The sequence below is a fragment of the Schistocerca americana genome, chromosome 2 (assembly GCF_021461395.2).
Source record: "Schistocerca americana isolate TAMUIC-IGC-003095 chromosome 2, iqSchAmer2.1, whole genome shotgun sequence".
NCBI lineage: Eukaryota > Metazoa > Arthropoda > Insecta > Orthoptera > Acrididae > Schistocerca > Schistocerca americana.
The window spans coordinates 642,506,919-642,525,459 of NC_060120.1; the positions used below are offsets into that span (position 1 = coordinate 642,506,919).

At 47.8% G+C, this 18,541-nt stretch overlaps 8 non-coding genes across 8 annotated transcripts; all 8 read right to left on the reverse strand.

Moving 5' to 3' along the window:
• Positions 1 to 482: 482 nt before the first annotated feature.
• On the reverse strand, positions 483 to 564 carry Trnas-gcu. Its single transcript has one exon. It is a non-coding gene; the product is annotated as a tRNA-Ser (tRNA).
• An 822-nt stretch (positions 565 to 1,386) lies between these two features.
• Positions 1,387 to 1,468, reverse strand: Trnas-gcu. Its single transcript has one exon. It is a non-coding gene; the product is annotated as a tRNA-Ser (tRNA).
• Positions 1,469 to 2,272: 804 nt separating this feature from the next.
• Trnas-gcu lies at positions 2,273 to 2,354 on the reverse strand. Its single transcript has one exon. It is a non-coding gene; the product is annotated as a tRNA-Ser (tRNA).
• Positions 2,355 to 3,176: 822 nt separating this feature from the next.
• Positions 3,177 to 3,258, reverse strand: Trnas-gcu. The gene has a single exon. It is a non-coding gene; the product is annotated as a tRNA-Ser (tRNA).
• An 822-nt stretch (positions 3,259 to 4,080) lies between these two features.
• Positions 4,081 to 4,162, reverse strand: Trnas-gcu. The gene has a single exon. It is a non-coding gene; the product is annotated as a tRNA-Ser (tRNA).
• Positions 4,163 to 11,327: 7,165 nt separating this feature from the next.
• Trnas-gcu lies at positions 11,328 to 11,409 on the reverse strand. Its single transcript has one exon. It is a non-coding gene; the product is annotated as a tRNA-Ser (tRNA).
• An 822-nt stretch (positions 11,410 to 12,231) lies between these two features.
• Trnas-gcu lies at positions 12,232 to 12,313 on the reverse strand. The gene has a single exon. It is a non-coding gene; the product is annotated as a tRNA-Ser (tRNA).
• An 822-nt stretch (positions 12,314 to 13,135) lies between these two features.
• Positions 13,136 to 13,217, reverse strand: Trnas-gcu. Its single transcript has one exon. It is a non-coding gene; the product is annotated as a tRNA-Ser (tRNA).
• Positions 13,218 to 18,541: the final 5,324 nt, after the last annotated feature.

An 18,541-nucleotide genomic window follows, 5' to 3' on the forward strand; every position in this document is an offset into this window, starting at 1 on the left:
CCTCATCGCTGATGTTGCTTTCAAGTTTCTTTCGAAGAGCAAACCACGTTCTTTGTAGCTGAATTGTGAGGCCAGAGGCTCCTGCTGTTGGCGATGGAGCCAGGCCCTATCAGATCGCTTCCGTGTATGGCGGCCGGACGGAAAGCAAACTGTCGAAAGGCGACAGTTGTGCTACAGTTGGGGGTATTATAGGCTCGATACGTTAAAATGACTGCAACAAGTAAGTACTTAAATATGAATGAGAACGTACCGTTCCCAAACACCACCATGGTGCCAAACTTCGATTCGTTTATAGATCTTGAGATGATGTTTGATTCGAAAGACGTACGCTATCGAATGTTGTGTCCTTCCAATTGGTAGGCGGTTTAGTTTCGTATTTCTTACAGATGCTATCTGCCGCCTACACGTTCCATTGCTACTACTGAGTGGCGTTTCGCATGTACAAGGCGTGATCCGAAATGGGTGCTTAAGGTAAAATTCTTCGACGAGGATGGGATTCAAACCCACGCGTGCAGAGCACATTGGATTAGCAGTCCAACGCCTTAACCACTCGGCCACCTCGTCCGACGCATCGGAAACTGCGTCCCTCGCTAGTCCTTACGGAAAGAAGTCGTTTGTCGATTCGAAAACGCGTCGTACTGTGGCTGGTGTTCACGCTGTAACGCCCTGCTGCAGTGTAGCTGACCAAGCTCCCACTCGTGAATCATTTAATGATGGCATCCGTCCACGTCGGTATCCGATCGGAGGAAAGTAGTGGGCCCACTTACTTACTGCAGAAATAAGCACCGAATCGGCATGCAGCGTTGTCTAATGCAAATGAGAAATGTCCTGTGCATTAAGTATAACGACTACTGGAACGACGCGATTATCTGGATTCGCTACATTTATTTGGCACCTTCGATGACCTCATCGCTGATGTTGCTTTCAAGTTTCTTTCGAAGAGCAAACCACGTTCTTTGTAGCTGAATTGTGAGGCCAGAGGCTCCTGCTGTTGGCGATGGAGCCAGGCCCTATCAGATCGCTTCCGTGTATGGCGGCCGGACGGAAAGCAAACTGTCGAAAGGCGACAGTTGTGCTACAGTTGGGGGTATTATAGGCTCGATACGTTAAAATGACTGCAACAAGTAAGCACTTAAATATGAATGAGAACGCACCGTTCCCAAACACCACCATGGTGCCAAACTTCGATTCGTTTATAGATCTTGAGATGATGTTTGATTCGAAAGACGTACGCTATCGAATGTTGTGTCCTTCCAATTGGTAGGCGGTTTAGTTTCGTATTTCTTACAGATGCTATCTGCCACCTACACGTTCCATTGCTACTACTGAGTGGCGTTTCGCATGTACAAGGCGTGATCCGAAATGGGTGCTTAAGGTAAAATTCTTCGCCGAGGATGGGATTCGAACCCACGCGTGCAGAGCACATTGGATTAGCAGTCCAACGCCTTAACCACTCGGCCACGTCGTCCGACACATCGAAAACTGCGTCCCTCGCTAGTCCTTACGGAAAGAAGTCGTTTGTCGATTCGAAAACGCATCGTACTGTGGCTGGTGTTCACGCTGTAACGCCCTGCTGCAGTGCAGCTGACCAAGCTCCCACTCGTGAATCATTTAATGATGGCATCCGTCCACGTCGGTATCCGATCGGAGGAAAGTAATGGGCCCACTTACTTACTGCAGAAATAAGCACCGAATCGTCATGTAGCGTTGTCTAATGCAAATGAGAAATGTCCTGTGCATTAAGTATAACGACTACTGGAACGACGCGATTATCTGGATTCGCTACATTTATTTGGCACCTTCGATGACCTCATCGCTGATGTTGCTTTCAAGTTTCTTTCGAAGAGCAAACCACGTTCTTTGTAGCTGAATTGTGAGGCCAGAGGCTCCTGCTGTTGGCGATGGAGCCAGGCCCTATCAGATCGCTTCCGTGTATGGCGGCCGGACGGAAAGCAAACTGTCGAAAGGCGACAGTTGTGCTACAGTTGGGGGTATTATAGGCTCGATACGTTAAAATGACTGCAACAAGTAAGCACTTAAATATGAATGAGAACGCACCGTTCCCAAACTTCGATTCGTTTATAGATCTTGAGATGATGTTTGATTCGAAAGACGTACGCTATCGAATGTTGTGTCCTTCCAATTGGTAGGCGGTTTAGTTTCGTATTTCTTACAGATGCTATCTGCCACCTACACGTTCCATTGCTACTACTGAGTGGCGTTTCGCATGTACAAGGCGTGATCCGAAATGGGTGCTTAAGGTAAAATTCTTCGACGAGGATGGGATTCGAACCCACGCGTGCAGAGCACATTGGATTAGCAGTCCAATGCCTTAACCACTCGGCCACCTCGTCCGACACATCGAAAACTGCGTCCCTCGCTAGTCCTTACGGAAAGAAGTCGTTTGTCGATTCGAAAACGCATCGTACTGTGGCTGGTGTTCACGCTGTAACGCCCTGCTGCAGTGCAGCTGACCAAGCTCCCACTCGTGAATCATTTAATGATGGCATCCGTCCACGTCGGTATCCGATCGGAGGAAAGTAATGGGCCCACTTACTTACTGCAGAAATAAGCACCGAATCGTCATGCAGCGTTGTCTAATGCAAATGAGAAATGTCCTGTGCATTAAGTATAACGACTACTGGAACGACGCGATTATCTGGATTCGCTACATTTATTTGGAACCTTCGATGACCTCATCGCTGATGTTGCTTTCAAGTTTCTTTCGAAGAGCAAACCACGTTCTTTGTAGCTGAATTGTGAGGCCAGAGGCTCCTGCTGTTGGCGATGGAGCCAGGCCCTATCAGATCGCTTCCGTGTATGGCGGCCGGACGGAAAGCAAACTGTCGAAAGGCGACAGTTGTGCTACAGTTGGGGGTATTATAGGCTCGATACGTTAAAATGACTGCAACAAGTAAGCACTTAAATATGAATGAGAACGCACCGTTCCCAAACACCACCATGGTGCCAAACTTCGATTCGTTTATTGATCTTGAGATGATGTTTGATTCGAAAGACGTACGCTATCGAATGTTGTGTCCTTCCAATTGGTAGGCGGTTTAGTTTCGTATTTCTTACAGATGCTATCTGCCACCTACACGTTCCATTGCTACTACTGAGTGGCGTTTCGCATGTACAAGGCGTGATCCGAAATGGGTGCTTAAGGTAAAATTCTTCGACGAGGATGGGATTCGAACCCACGCGTGCAGAGCACATTGGATTAGCAGTCCAACGCCTTAACCACTCGGCCACGTCGTCCGACACATCGAAAACTGCGTCCCTCGCTAGTCCTTACGGAAAGAAGTCGTTTGTCGATTCGAAAACGCATCGTACTGTGGCTGGTGTTCACGCTGTAACGCCCTGCTGCAGTGCAGCTGACCAAGCTCCCACTCGTGAATCATTTAATGATGGCATCCGTCCACGTCGGTATCCGATCGGAGGAAAGTAATGGGCCCACTTACTTACTGCAGAAATAAGCACCGAATCGTCATGTAGCGTTGTCTAATGCAAATGAGAAATGTCCTGTGCATTAAGTATAACGACTACTGGAACGACGCGATTATCTGGATTCGCTACATTTATTTGTCACCTTCGATGACCTCATCGCTGATGTTGCTTTCAAGTTTCTTTCGAAGAGCAAACCACGTTCTTTGTAGCTGAATTGTGAGGCCAGAGGCTCCTGCTGTTGGCGATGGAGCCAGGCCCTATCAGATCGCTTCCGTGTATGGCGGCCGGACGGAAAGCAAACTGTCGAAAGGCGACAGTTGTGCTACAGTTGGGGGTATTATAGGCTCGATACGTTAAAATGACTGCAACAAGTAAGCACTTAAATATGAATGAGAACGCACCGTTCCCAAACACCACCATGGTGCCAAACTTCGATTCGTTTATTGATCTTGAGATGATGTTTGATTCGAAAGACGTACGCTATCGAATGTTGTGTCCTTCCAATTGGTAGGCGGTTTAGTTTCGTATTTCTTACAGATGCTATCTGCCACCTACACGTTCCATTGCTACTACTGAGTGGCGTTTCGCATGTACAAGGCGTGATCCGAAATGGGTGCTTAAGGTAAAATTCTTCGACGAGGATGGGATTCGAACCCACGCGTGCAGAGCACATTGGATTAGCAGTCCAACGCCTTAACCACTCGGCCACGTCGTCCGACACATCGAAAACTGCGTCCCTCGCTAGTCCTTACGGAAAGAAGTCGTTTGTCGATTCGAAAACGCATCGTACTGTGGCTGGTGTTCACGCTGTAACGCCCTGCTGCAGTGCAGCTGACCAAGCTCCCACTCGTGAATCATTTAATGATGGCATCCGTCCACGTCGGTATCCGATCGGAGGAAAGTAATGGGCCCACTTACTTACTGCAGAAATAAGCACCGAATCGTCATGTAGCGTTGTCTAATGCAAATGAGAAATGTCCTGTGCATTAAGTATAACGACTACTGGAACGACGCGATTATCTGGATTCGCTACATTTATTTGTCACCTTCGATGACCTCATCGCTGATGTTGCTTTCAAGTTTCTTTCGAAGAGCAAACCACGTTCTTTGTAGCTGAATTGTGAGGCCAGAGGCTCCTGCTGTTGGCGATGGAGCCAGGCCCTATCAGATCGCTTCCGTGTATGGCGGCCGGACGGAAAGCAAACTGTCGAAAGGCGACAGTTGTGCTACAGTTGGGGGTATTATAGGCTCGATACGTTAAAATGACTGCAACAAGTAAGCACTTAAATATGAATGAGAACGCACCGTTCCCAAACACCACCATGGTGCCAAACTTCGATTCGTTTATAGATCTTGAGATGATGTTTGATTCGAAAGACGTACGCTATCGAATGTTGTGTCCTTCCAATTGGTAGGCGGTTTAGTTTCGTATTTCTTACAGATGCTATCTGCCACCTACACGTTCCATTGCTACTACTGAGTGGCGTTTCGCATGTACAAGGCGTGATCCGAAATGGGTGCTTAAGGTAAAATTCTTCGACGAGGATGGGATTCGAACCCACGCGTGCAGAGCACATTGGATTAGCAGTCCAACGCCTTAACCACTTTTTTTTTTTTTTTTTTTATGGGACTCGACCCCACAATCCCCGGTTTAGGAGACCGATGCCTTATCCATTAGGCCACAGAGGCTGACTGGCGTTTTTTTTTTTTTTTTTTTTTTTTTTTTTTTTTTTTTTTTTTTTTTTTTTTTGGGCCTCCCTTCTCCCCATATAGCCCATCCAATCGCTCACCTTTTCTGCCTTCGTCGGCTAGCTTCTACGCTTTAAATTTATTAGTTTTTTTTTTTTTTTTTTTTTTTTTTTTTTTTTTTTTTTTTTTTTTTTAATGGTATAACATAAAGTAAATGAAAACAAAAGGGATGAGTGGCTTCGACTCATGAATGCCATCTCCGAGAAGAAATCCTCTGTATGTGCCGCCTCCATCGGCATTGTGGTTGTTCGTTATTTTTTTTCAAATTACCTTTGGCAACCGTACTTAAGGGCCCTCTTACGTCGGAAAACTGTAAGGTCGGCTTCTCGGGTTGCAATGTGTTCACTCCGTTGCGAGTTCATCCTGTTTCATCGTGTGGTCTCTTCTCTTTACTGTCCTGTCTTGTCTACTCTTAGCTTTACACCCGCCAATTCTGTGGGGGATCCATGATCGCTTTAATGAGAAAATTTGCGTATTCCTGTTTGTAATGTGGAAGTTTGCGAAGTCCATCGTGCTGTGTTTGTAAATATGTCGAAAAGTCTCCAATACTACGTTCTGAGTTTGTAAGAATATAGTAGATTGCTTGTCCTTTCAGCCAGGTTACGGCATTTCGTTTCGTGGTAGGGTAGAGGTCATCGTCCGGTAGAAGTAGACTCTTAAGGGTGATGGCTTGAGGGGACGTGCGTTGTAGAAATGCCAAGAGGTTTCTAACCGCTTTCCAGATGTCTTGCGCCGTACCGCATACGAATGTGTGTTCATCAGTATCTTGCACGTTACAGGTTGCACAAAGGGAAGTATCAGCCAAATGTATCGAATGTAAGCGGGAAGTCGTGGGAAGTTTCCTATTGACCACGTAATACCACAATGCTCTCACTCCCGTTGGCAAATGTGGATGATGAACACTTCTCCATACACTTGGCCAGACTGCCTCGGGGAACTTAACTTCAATACTGTTTCGGGCGTGCGTCGTGAGCAAATATTTGTACACTGCTCGCACTGTGACTATCTGTTCCTCAGGCATTCCCAGGCGGATGTAGCTATAGTCAAGCAAAAATTGCTTGATATGATGAAGGTCGTCTGGTATGTGATGAACATCCACAGGCGCGTCAAGATTAGCCGGCTTTATTTCGTTCAATAGAAAAGTGGTGATACTATTGGGCGAATTCTTCCATCTGCTAAATGTAGAACTGACGTACAGGGCCCGTGTCTTCGTATAGACGTCGGTGAGGTTGAGACCACCTGACGCCGACGGCAGAGTCAACGTAGAATACTTGACTTTGAAAATGTGGCCGCGGCTGACAAAGTGGCCGAAGGCAGCTAACAATCTGCTTGCCATCGGGAGGGGTAGCGGGAGTACGCGCGCCACATAGTTAACTTTAGAGACGAGATAAATGTTCACCAAGGCCACGCGTTGTATTTCGTCCAGCGACCTGAGGGTATGTTGACGTATGCTCGCGCGCACGGTATTTAGCAAATCTTTGTAATTGATTGCAATCGTGCGTCGGATGTCACGAGTAAATTTCACTCCCAAGCACTTCATGACCGTGATCACCTTGATCTGTCCAGGAATAGGGGCCTTCAATCCGCGACCGATGTTCAGGACACCGGACTTCATTACATTCAACTGAGCCCCCGCCGCCTTCCTATACTGCTCTACTATGTCCATCGCCGTCCGTATCTCAGACGTGGTTCGCACAAGAAAGGCCACATCATCCGCGTAGGCGCGGCATACAAACTTGTGACCATACATCAGGACACCCTGGAGGTGTGAGGTCAGCGCTGTTAATAGCGGCTCGATGGCGATAGCAAACAGCGCCATCGACATAGGGCAGCCCTGTCTGACCGAACTTTCAATAGTTATCGGCCCCACTGATCGCCCGTTGAGCAAAATCGTGGACTGGGAGTGGCGCAGCAGTCGTGCGATGATGGTGAGGAAACGGTGGGGGAAGTTCATTGTCTGCATGGTTTTCAGTAAATACTCATGGTTCACACGGTCGAATGCTTTGTCAAAATCGAGAGCAACTAAGGCGCACGGAATGCGACAGGCGGCAGCTACCGCTATGACGTCGCGATAGTCACACAAGGTGTCGTGAATGTTGCGGCCTATACCGACACTCGTTTGTGGCGGGGCTGTAACCGTGTTCATCACCGGTTTGAGTCTCCTAGCTATAATCCTTGCAAAGATCTTATAATCACAGTTTAGAAGTGTGAGCGGGCGGTAGTGTTTTGCGGATTGCGCCAATGGTGACTTAGGAACCGGTATGATCAAGCCCTCACTGAATTGTCGCGGGATGTCTTTGTCGGGGTCCATTAATTCCTGGCATATGCACGTCAGTTTCGGCAACAACAGTCGTTTAAATGTGCGATAGAACTCCACCGGTAGGCCGTCTGGACCAGGTGACTTGTTCTCAGGGCCCGTCAGCAGTGCATCTTCTACTTCCTCTTCTGTAGGTTCAGCCAACAATTGAAGAGCTTCCGTCTGATTCACCTTGCGGGTTATACCCGACAGTAAAGCCTCCATCGCCTCGTGATCCACAGGGCCAGCGGCGTATAGCGTCGCATAATAGTGCTTCATCTCAGCTGATATCTCACGCTGCTGCAACAACAAACATCCGTCCTCCGTCCGTAGTTCAGTGACCAGTTTCCTGCGGCGACCTGTCCGCTCCTTAAGTACGTGATAGATGGAAGGTTGCTCGCCTGCGACACCGTCACGAAGTCGCGCCCTGACTTTGCACCCGATGAGCTTTTGACGCGTCAAAGCCGTAATCGTGGCTTTTATCCGTTGTATTTCCTGGTGATTGTCTATAATCGACGCGTCCGGGCGGTATAAGTCTCGAAGGACCTGGAAATAGAACTCGACCGTCCTGGTGTACCATTCCTTCCTGTCACGGGAGTATCTCATAAAGGCCTTCCTGATCGTCGGTTTTGCACAGTTTAGCCACCATTCCAACGCCGAGGCATATTGAGAAAACCTTCTCTCACAAGCCGCCCAAGACGCAGCGAAGAGTTCATGGCATGCCTGTTCGTCCAAATGCGATACATTCAACTTCCAGTATCCTCTTCCACGGTACGTCCCTTGGCGTTGGAGGTTGAGTGTACAAATGTACGCCGCGTGGTCAGAGAAGACGGTCGGCCATATCTCCGTCTGCAAAAGTCTTCGACTTAAATCCAGCGTGACGTAAATACGATCGAGTCGGCTGGCGGAGTGAGTCGTGATATGCGTGAACCCTGGCCTATCGCCATTGACGTGTTCCCAGGTATCAATAAAATGAAAGTCCCGTATTATAGCCGCTAGATCCGGACAAGTGTTAAAATGTGGCGTCTGGTCTTTCGGAGATAGGACGCAGTTGTAGTCGCCACCGAATATAATGTGGTCGTAATGGCCTACAAGCAATGGTGCAATAGCATCGTTAAAAAACGCCGCCCGTTGCGGTCTATTACCAGTCCCTGAAGGGGCATAGACGTTGACAATACGAGTATCGTAAATGGTGAGTGCCATACCTCTCGCCGTTGGGAGGTACTCTACGTCAGTCGCTAGTATCCCTTCCTTTGTGAGGATGGCTGTTCCAAGTTCTTGCACAGTCCCGGGATGAGTGAAGGCTATATATCCACTAATCGTGGCGAGGTCTATGTTCTTCACCTCTTGTAGTAAGACCACGTCGAGTTCGGCCGCATATAACATATCACGGAAGGTCTGTAGCTTAAGATTGCTGCTGATACTGTTGATGTTGACAGTCCCTATCCTGTAAGCTTGTGCAGAAGTCATTCGCGGATGGAAGAAAGGAAGGCCTTTTCTGTGACTACACACACTATAGATTAGTGGTCGCTGGGGCGGGGGGGAAGCCCATCCGTATCATCCCCGACCCCGCGCATGACCGCTGTCCCCACACCAACCATAGGATCGTCATTCAAGTCCCCCCCTGGCGGAACGTTTTCCACATCATCGGCCCAGTTGCCGGTCGCCCGGAGGCCAACCTCCGTCGTGTCGCCGTCAAGTGTCTGCATGGGTATGTCATGCGGGGTCACCTCCCGTGTCGCGTGCACTACCATCCGTTCGGTGGGAGGGGTAGGTGGCTCGGCCGTCGCAAGAATGTCCGCCGGAATGAGGACCTGGTGGATGCCATCGTCTTGTGCTACCGGTGTTCCTCCAAGTGTGCGGGCAACCCGCTGAGCTTTTTCTCGCACCTCCTTCGCCGTCTGGTCCGCGTTCGGGGGCGCAATCCGTTGTTTTTTGCGTCTGCGGGGTGAGTGCCGTGGTCGGCCCATCTCATTATCGGAAGATACGGTCTGGTCCGGCTCCTGCGGGCCCTCCGGATCCTGGAGCACGACGTTTTCAGCCGCAGCAACTGCGGCATGGCCCTCGTCATCGGGAGTTACCTGTTGCTCTGACTGGGCAGCGGATAAGTTTGTCGCCGTTATCTGGTTCGTGACTATGGGCGCAACGTTGGTCTCAGGTGGTGACGGGCGAGGAGCCGCCTCCTCTACTAGTAAGTGGTCCGGTTCCGGTCCTCTGACTGCCGCAACGTAACTTACCGGCAACGACTGCATAGTCGCAGGTCTTTCGGATTCTCCCACTGGTAACTGCGCTATCCTCCGCTGCATGCAGTCCGAGCGAACATGGCCTTCCTTACCACAACCTGAGCACGTTCGGGGTTGCCCGTCATACATGACAATGGCTCTACATCCACTGACGTATATATATGAAGGGACGTGACGCCGAAGATCAATTTTGATCTGCCGCACCCCATTGAGAACAGGGAAGGTATTGAAAGTTGTCCACTTCTCCGCTGTATTACTTATGACCGTGCCATATGTAGTAAGAACTTGATTGATCTGCCCTGCAGGCACCTCAAACGGAAGCTCAAAGATCCTAATGGTCCTGACGCCAAGTCCCGCCATTTCAACCGTCACATCCCCCACGTTACCGTCACAATGGGTAAACTTAAATCGACCTCCCGAAGAGGCTATTACTCGTGCACAGCAGTCTGTGTTCGACATCTTCACATAGACTGTTCGGCTAACTATCGACAAATGGATACCGATAACGTCGCCAAATTGTAACTTCACTACATCGCGCAAAAAGGCCTCTACTTCGTATGGCTTAGGTCGTGCATAATGGTCGTCGAAACTAAATTTCAGTGTATTTGTACGGAATTGAGACTCCATCGTTACCACGTGTACATGATTAAATTCCTCGAGAAACGGCTAGTCCCACCGTGTTGACTCACCACTCGCCGCGGAGCTGGCCGGAACAGCGAGGACGTAAACAGCGCACGTCCGCTCACCTCGCCAGCCGCGAGTAGACTGAACCACTCGGCCACCTCGTCCGACACATCGAAAACTGCGTCCCTCGCTAGTCCTTACGGAAAGAAGTCGTTTGTCGATTCGAAAACGCATCGTACTGTGGCTGGTGTTCACGCTGTAACGCCCTGCTGCAGTGCAGCTGACCAAGCTCCCACTCGTGAATCATTTAATGATGGCATCCGTCCACGTCGGTATCCGATCGGAGGAAAGTAATGGGCCCACTTACTTACTGCAGAAATAAGCACCGAATCGTCATGTAGCGTTGTCTAATGCAAATGAGAAATGTCCTGTGCATTAAGTATAACGACTACTGGAACGACGCGATTATCTGGATTCGCTACATTTATTTGTCACCTTCGATGACCTCATCGCTGATGTTGCTTTCAAGTTTCTTTCGAAGAGCAAACCACGTTCTTTGTAGCTGAATTGTGAGGCCAGAGGCTCCTGCTGTTGGCGATGGAGCCAGGCCCTATCAGATCGCTTCCGTGTATGGCGGCCGGACGGAAAGCAAAGTGTCGAAAGGCGACAGTTGTGCTACAGTTGGGGGTATTATAGGCTCGATACGTTAAAATGACTGCAACAAGTAAGCACTTAAATATGAATGAGAACGCACCGTTCCCAAACTTCGATTCGTTTATAGATCTTGAGATGATGTTTGATTCGAAAGACGTACGCTATCGAATGTTGTGTCCTTCCAATTGGTAGGCGGTTTAGTTTCGTATTTCTTACAGATGCTATCTGCCACCTACACGTTCCATTGCTACTACTGAGTGGCGTTTCGCATGTACAAGGCGTGATCCGAAATGGGTGCTTAAGGTAAAATTCTTCGACGAGGATGGGATTCGAACCCACGCGTGCAGAGCACATTGGATTAGCAGTCCAATGCCTTAACCACTCGGCCACCTCGTCCGACACATCGTAAACTGCGTCCCTCGCTAGTCCTTACGGAAAGAAGTCGTTTGTCGATTCGAAAACGCATCGTACTGTGGCTGGTGTTCACGCTCTAACGCCCTGCTGCAGTGCAGCTGACCAAGCTCCCACTCGTGAATCATTTAATGATGGCATCCGTCCACGTCGGTATCCGATCGGAGGAAAGTAATGGGCCCACTTACTTACTGCAGAAATAAGCACCGAATCGTCATGCAGCGTTGTCTAATGCAAATGAGAAATGTCCTGTGCATTAAGTATAACGACTACTGGAACGACGCGATTATCTGGATTCGCTACATTTATTTGGCACCTTCGATGACCTCATCGCTGATGTTGCTTTCAAGTTTCTTTCGAAGAGCAAACCACGTTCTTTGTAGCTGAATTGTGAGGCCAGAGGCTCCTGCTGTTGGCGATGGAGCCAGGCCCTATCAGATCGCTTCCGTGTATGGCGGCCGGACGGAAAGCAAACTGTCGAAAGGCGACAGTTGTGCTACAGTTGGGGGTATTATAGGCTCGATACGTTAAAATGACTGCAACAAGTAAGCACTTAAATATGAATGAGAACGCACCGTTCCCAAACACCACCATGGTGCCAAACTTCGATTCGTTTATTGATCTTGAGATGATGTTTGATTCGAAAGACGTACGCTATCGAATGTTGTGTCCTTCCAATTGGTAGGCGGTTTAGTTTCGTATTTCTTACAGATGCTATCTGCCACCTACACGTTCCATTGCTACTACTGAGTGGCGTTTTGCATGTACAAGGCGTGATCCGAAATGGGTGCTTAAGGTAAAATTCTTCGACGAGGATGGGATTCGAACCCACGCGTGCAGAGCACATTGGATTAGCAGTCCAACGTCTTAACCACTCGGCCACGTCGTCCGACACATCGAAAACTGCGTCCCTCGCTAGTCCTTACGGAAAGAAGTCGTTTGTCGATTCGAAAACGCATCGTACTGTGGCTGGTGTTCACGCTGTAACGCCCTGCTGCAGTGCAGCTGACCAAGCTCCCACTCGTGAATCATTTAATGATGGCATCCGTCCACGTCGGTATCCGATCGGAGGAAAGTAATGGGCCCACTTACTTACTGCAGAAATAAGCACCGAATCGTCATGTAGCGTTGTCTAATGCAAATGAGAAATGTCCTGTGCATTAAGTATAACGACTACTGGAACGACGCGATTATCTGGATTCGCTACATTTATTTGTCACCTTCGATGACCTCATCGCTGATGTTGCTTTCAAGTTTCTTTCGAAGAGCAAACCACGTTCTTTGTAGCTGAATTGTGAGGCCAGAGGCTCCTGCTGTTGGCGATGGAGCCAGGCCCTATCAGATCGCTTCCGTGTATGGCGGCCGGACGGAAAGCAAACTGTCGAAAGGCGACAGTTGTGCTACAGTTGGGGGTATTATAGGCTCGATACGTTAAAATGACTGCAACAAGTAAGCACTTAAATATGAATGAGAACGCACCGTTCCCAAACACCACCATGGTGCCAAACTTCGATTCGTTTATAGATCTTGAGATGATGTTTGATTCGAAAGACGTACGCTATCGAATGTTGTGTCCTTCCAATTGGTAGGCGGTTTAGTTTCGTATTTCTTACAGATGCTATCTGCCACCTACACGTTCCATTGCTACTACTGAGTGGCGTTTCGCATGTACAAGGCGTGATCCGAAATGGGTGCTTAAGGTAAAATTGTTCGACGAGGATGGGATTCGAACCCACGCGTGCAGAGCACATTGGATTAGCAGTCCAACGCCTTAACCACTCGGCCACCTCGTCCGACACATCGAAAACTGCGTCCCTCGCTAGTCCTTACGGAAAGAAGTCGTTTGTCGATTCGAAAACGCATCGTACTGTGGCTGGTGTTCACGCTGTAACGCCCTGCTGCAGTGCAGCTGACCAAGCTCCCACTCGTGAATCATTTAATGATGGCATCCGTCCACGTCGGTATCCGATCGGAGGAAAGTAATGGGCCCACTTACTTACTGCAGAAATAAGCACCGAATCGTCATGTAGCGTTGTCTAATGCAAATGAGAAATGTCCTGTGCATTAAGTATAACGACTACTGGAACGACGCGATTATCTGGATTCGCTACATTTATTTGTCACCTTCGATGACCTCATCGCTGATGTTGCTTTCAAGTTTCTTTCGAAGAGCGAACCACGTTCTTTGTAGCTGAATTGTGAGGCCAGAGGCTCCTGCTGTTGGCGATGGAGCCAGGCCCTATCAGATCGCTTCCGTGTATGGCGGCCGGACGGAAAGCAAAGTGTCGAAAGGCGACAGTTGTGCTACAGTTGGGGGTATTATAGGCTCGATACGTTAAAATGACTGCAACAAGTAAGCACTTAAATATGAATGAGAACGCACCGTTCCCAAACACCACCATGGTGCCAAACTTCGATTCGTTTATTGATCTTGAGATGATGTTTGATTCGAAAGACGTACGCTATCGAATGTTGTGTCCTTCCAATTGGTAGGCGGTTTAGTTTCGTATTTCTTACAGATGCTATCTGCCACCTACACGTTCCATTGCTACTACTGAGTGGCGTTTCGCATGTACAAGGCGTGATCCGAAATGGGTGCTTAAGGTAAAATTCTTCGACGAGGATGGGATTCGAACCCACGCGTGCAGAGCACATTGGATTAGCAGTCCAACGCCTTAACCACTTTTTTTTTTTTTTTTTTTTTTTTTTTTTTTTTTTTTTTTTTTTTTTTTTTCCTTAACCACTTTTTTTTTTTTTTTTTTCTTTTTTTTTTTCCCTTTTTTTTTCCCTTAACCACTTTTTTTTTTATTTTTTTTTTTTTTTACTAGCCACTTTTTTTTTTTCCTTTTTATTATTGTTTTTTTTATATTTTTTTCCATATTTTCATTTTGAAAATGCGGTAACAGGCAGGGAGAGGCAAGGAGGGCAGGGGTCATGCAATCTGAGGCCTGGCCATCTTGTCTCCCACCGTAACTGTCACCACGGCACCCTACCTCATGTGCGTACTGAAGAAATGCTGCGGCTTGACTCCGCCGCCAGTAACATAAAAACAGAAATTAGTCCGGAGACGAAATGTTGCATCCATTTGCAGTGTAAATGAACATGTCCATTTTCATATGTATTCGGGAGAGCCGGGAATCCGTGCACTGTGCACCGCATGAGTGCGACTCACCCCACAAATCAGAGTTAGTATGGAATGAAAAATATAAATTAAAAGTCTTCTATCGTTATTTCTCTCCATCGGGTCGACTGTTACAATTAAGAAACTAGGAAACGTAGTTCTGTGCAGGGCATCCGCCAATGATACGGAACGCGCTACTACAAACATTCTGTTAATTTCTGAACGTGACGAATGATCCAAGTGACGCACTCGTAAATTAGTCTGTCCCGCACGTACTTCTTTGGTCTTCACTTCGGGCGTCCGAAGGAAGAACGGAATCCACCATGTCGGAAGAAATGGCTTTAAGCACTCCATCCTATACTGGCTGGGAAATGATCGTGTGACTTAAAAAGTTTGCAAAATGAGCTTTATAGTTTTTAGTCTTCTGTAGTCGGTGGTGCTGTATCATTAAATACAGGAGAAAGTCTTCTTTACTCGTTTCGTTCACATTGAAAAGATAGTAAACTGTGTGGCCTTTAAGCCAGTTTACTGAATTTCTTTTGGTCTGCGGGTAAGGCACGACCTCCGGAGTGAGGAAGTCAGCTGGCGTTATGGTCGCAGGGCTTGTTCTAGTGATGCTCGCCAACAACTGTCGTATGACCGCCCAAACATCTCGCACTTTTTCGCAGACAAATCGGTGTTCCTCGCTATCTTGTACCTGGCAAGTGTTGCATAAGGGTGAATCGGCCAGATGAATGGAATGGAGTCTGGCATTGGTAGCTATTTTACGATTCACCGTGAGATACCAAGACGCTCGCACGTGAGACGGTAAATGGCGTGAATGAATATTATCCCAAATGACCCGCCAATTGTGAGCTGTATATTTGTCTTCGATGTTATTCCTGGAGGTGGACTCGATCAAAGTCTTATAAAGTTGCTTCACCACCGTTATTTCCTTCGCCGGAATTCTTGTTCGAGCATAACTATATTCAAGCAGGAAGTATTTTAAATGATAAAGGTCGTGTGGAATATGATGTACATCAATCGGGGGGTTGAGGTTCGCTGGGGAGATTTCGTTGAGAAGGTGAGCAGTGAGACAGTGTGGAGATTTTGTCCATAGCTTATACATACTGCTTAGATAGAGCGCCTGTGCCTTTTTATAGACATCTGTGAGGTTCAATCCGCCCTTCCGAGGAGGGAGCGTCAACGTAACATATTTAACTTTGAAGATATTGCCTCTGGTCACAAAATGGCCCAGGGCAGACAGCATTCTATGTGCAATGCCACTGGGAAGAGGCAACACTTTGGCTACATAGTTAATCTTCGAGAGGATATAAGTGTTGACCAGTTCAATTTTTTGGAGAGCATTCAGTTTCCTCATGCTATGCAGTTGTACACATGCCCTAACTTTATGAAGTAAAGCTCTATAATTAACAGCAATGGTATTCTGTATCTTCCGCCGAAACTCAAGTCCTAAGCACTTTATACTGGTAATTTCTCGTAATCGGGTATGATTGGGTAGATTTATTCCCCGTCCGACATTCATGAGTCCGGATTTTTGCCAGTTCACCTTCGCCCCAGATACCGCCGCATATCGTTGAAGTATTTGAAGTGAGGACCGCACTTCTTGCGCGTTCACGACAAGAAAGCCGACATCATCTGCGTACGCACGGCACACAATCTTCTGGCTATTGATTTCCAATCCCTGCAAATGTGCAGTTAGCGTAGCGAGCAGAGGTTCTATGGCGATGGCAAAGAGAGCCATCGACATCGGACAGCCTTGCCTCACCGAACACTCGATATCAATAGCGCCACTGAGGCGACCATTAATTTGAATTCGCGACGTACTATTACAGATCAGATTGTCGAGTACTTGGGTGAACTGGTGCGGAAACCCCAATTCCTGCATGACGCGGAAAAGGAAACGATGGCTCACCCTGTCGAACGCTTTTGCAAAGTCTATCATGACGAGGGCGCATTTTAACTTGCAAGCCTCCGCTACGGCAATGACATCTCTGTAATCCGTGAGCGTGTGGTAAATAGATCTATCTCTACCGACACTCGTTTGATACTGTCCTGTGATTGTGGTCATGACAGTTTTGAGCCGTTGGCTCAGAACACGGGCGAATAGTTTATAATCACTATTTAATAACGTGAGAGGTCGCAGGTTAGTGAGGTCGTTACTGCACGGGGTCTTGGGCAGTAAGACAACAATTCCTTGTCGAAATTCCTGCGGAATAACTTTTTGTGGGTTCATTAGTTCTTTACATATTGCAAGGAGTTTCGATTTCATCTGCGGCCAGAAGGTTTGATATACTTCGGCAGGTATTCCATCGCAACCAGGAGATTTATTCTTCGGACTCCTTAGGATAACGTCTGTTAATTCGTCTTCTGTCACCTCTGTCATCAGCTGAGTCGCCTCTGTGGGGCTGAGTTTCCGTGATAAATTTGTCGCAAACTCCGCAAACACGGTATCATCTGTCATTTTATTGGACATCAGGTCTCGATAGTACTCTTCAATCGCACGCATAATGTCACTTTGTTTAGTAACTATTGCCCCGGTGCTGGTTCGGATGTGTGTAATGATTTTCCGACTGCCTCGTCGACTTTCACGTAACATGTGATACATGGCAGCCTCTTCTTCTTGCACCGTCTTAGGAACTCGCGCCCGAATTTGAAAACCTTCCAACTGTTTCCGTTGCAGCGTTAAAAGTTTCGCCTGAATTCTTTTGATCTTTGCAAAATTGCCGATAACGGTCGCGTCACATTTATACAACTCCCGAAGACACTGAAAGTAAAATTCCATGGTCCGTTTGTGCCACAGACTTTTCTGACGGGAGTAAAACATTAAAGTTTTCCTAATTTGTGGTTTGGCGCATTTGAGCCACCACTCGATCGCGGAGTTGTAGGATCTGAATTTGCGTTCACATGCCGTCCAGGTGGACAGGAAGGCTTCTCGACATGCAGGATCATGCAAATGTGCGATGTTGAACTTCCATAACCCTCGACCCCGGTATGTTTCCTGTTTTTGCATGTTGACGGTGCAGATATAGCCAGCATGGTCGGAAAATACAGTTGGCCATATTTCGGTGTGTAGCAGGTGTTGCGTTAAATTACGCGATATGTAAATTCTATCTAACCTACTTGCCGAATGATTGGTAACATGCGTAAAACCCACTTCCACTCCGTGCATGTGCGTCCAAGTGTCAGTGAAGCGGAGTTCTTGAATGATCTGTTCTAATTCGACACACCGATTAAAGTGAGGAGTTTGATCGATTTGACGAAGCACACAATTGAAATCGCCGCCAAAAATGACATCACTGTAGTTGGTCCCGAAGAGCGGAAGGATCTCGTGGCGAAAAAATTCTGCACGGTGTTGCCTATTACTGGACCCAGAAGGTGCGTAAATATTAATCAGTCTGATGTTATTGACAGTGACTGCTATCCCTCTGCCGGTCACCAGTTTGGCCTCACAATTTGCAATGATCCCTTCTTTTAACAGTAACGCTGTTCCAAGTTCGAAACCGTTGCCAGGGTTCACGAAAGCGTTATACCCTGCTATGTGGTCTAACCTGATCTCACTCACTTCCTGAAGCATGGCTATATCGATGTCGGCTGCGTATAACAAGTCTTGTAAGTTCTTCAGATTCAAATCACTGCGTATCTTATTGATATTGAGAGTCAGGATCTTGTAGGCCTGCAAGGTGGTCATCGATGTTTGGTACGAAAGGAGCAAACGATAGGGTGCGTCATACAGCCTTCAATGGGAGGCGCTGACCGTGTCGGTCGTTTGAGTAGCCATGGCCACGTGGACGTTGTGTCCATCAACCGCTGATACGGGGGGCAAGGAGCCGGTCGAGGGTGTGGAATCCTCCTGCATCTCTACATCAGCTTCGTTCGTTTCAAACTCGTCCGCCCAATTGGGAGAGCAAAGGGTGCCTACTGGCTCAGAAACTGGTGGATTCGTATTCTGTGGCTCAGTTTGCTGAGTGGGCGTCTCATCTGGTCCGCTGTCGT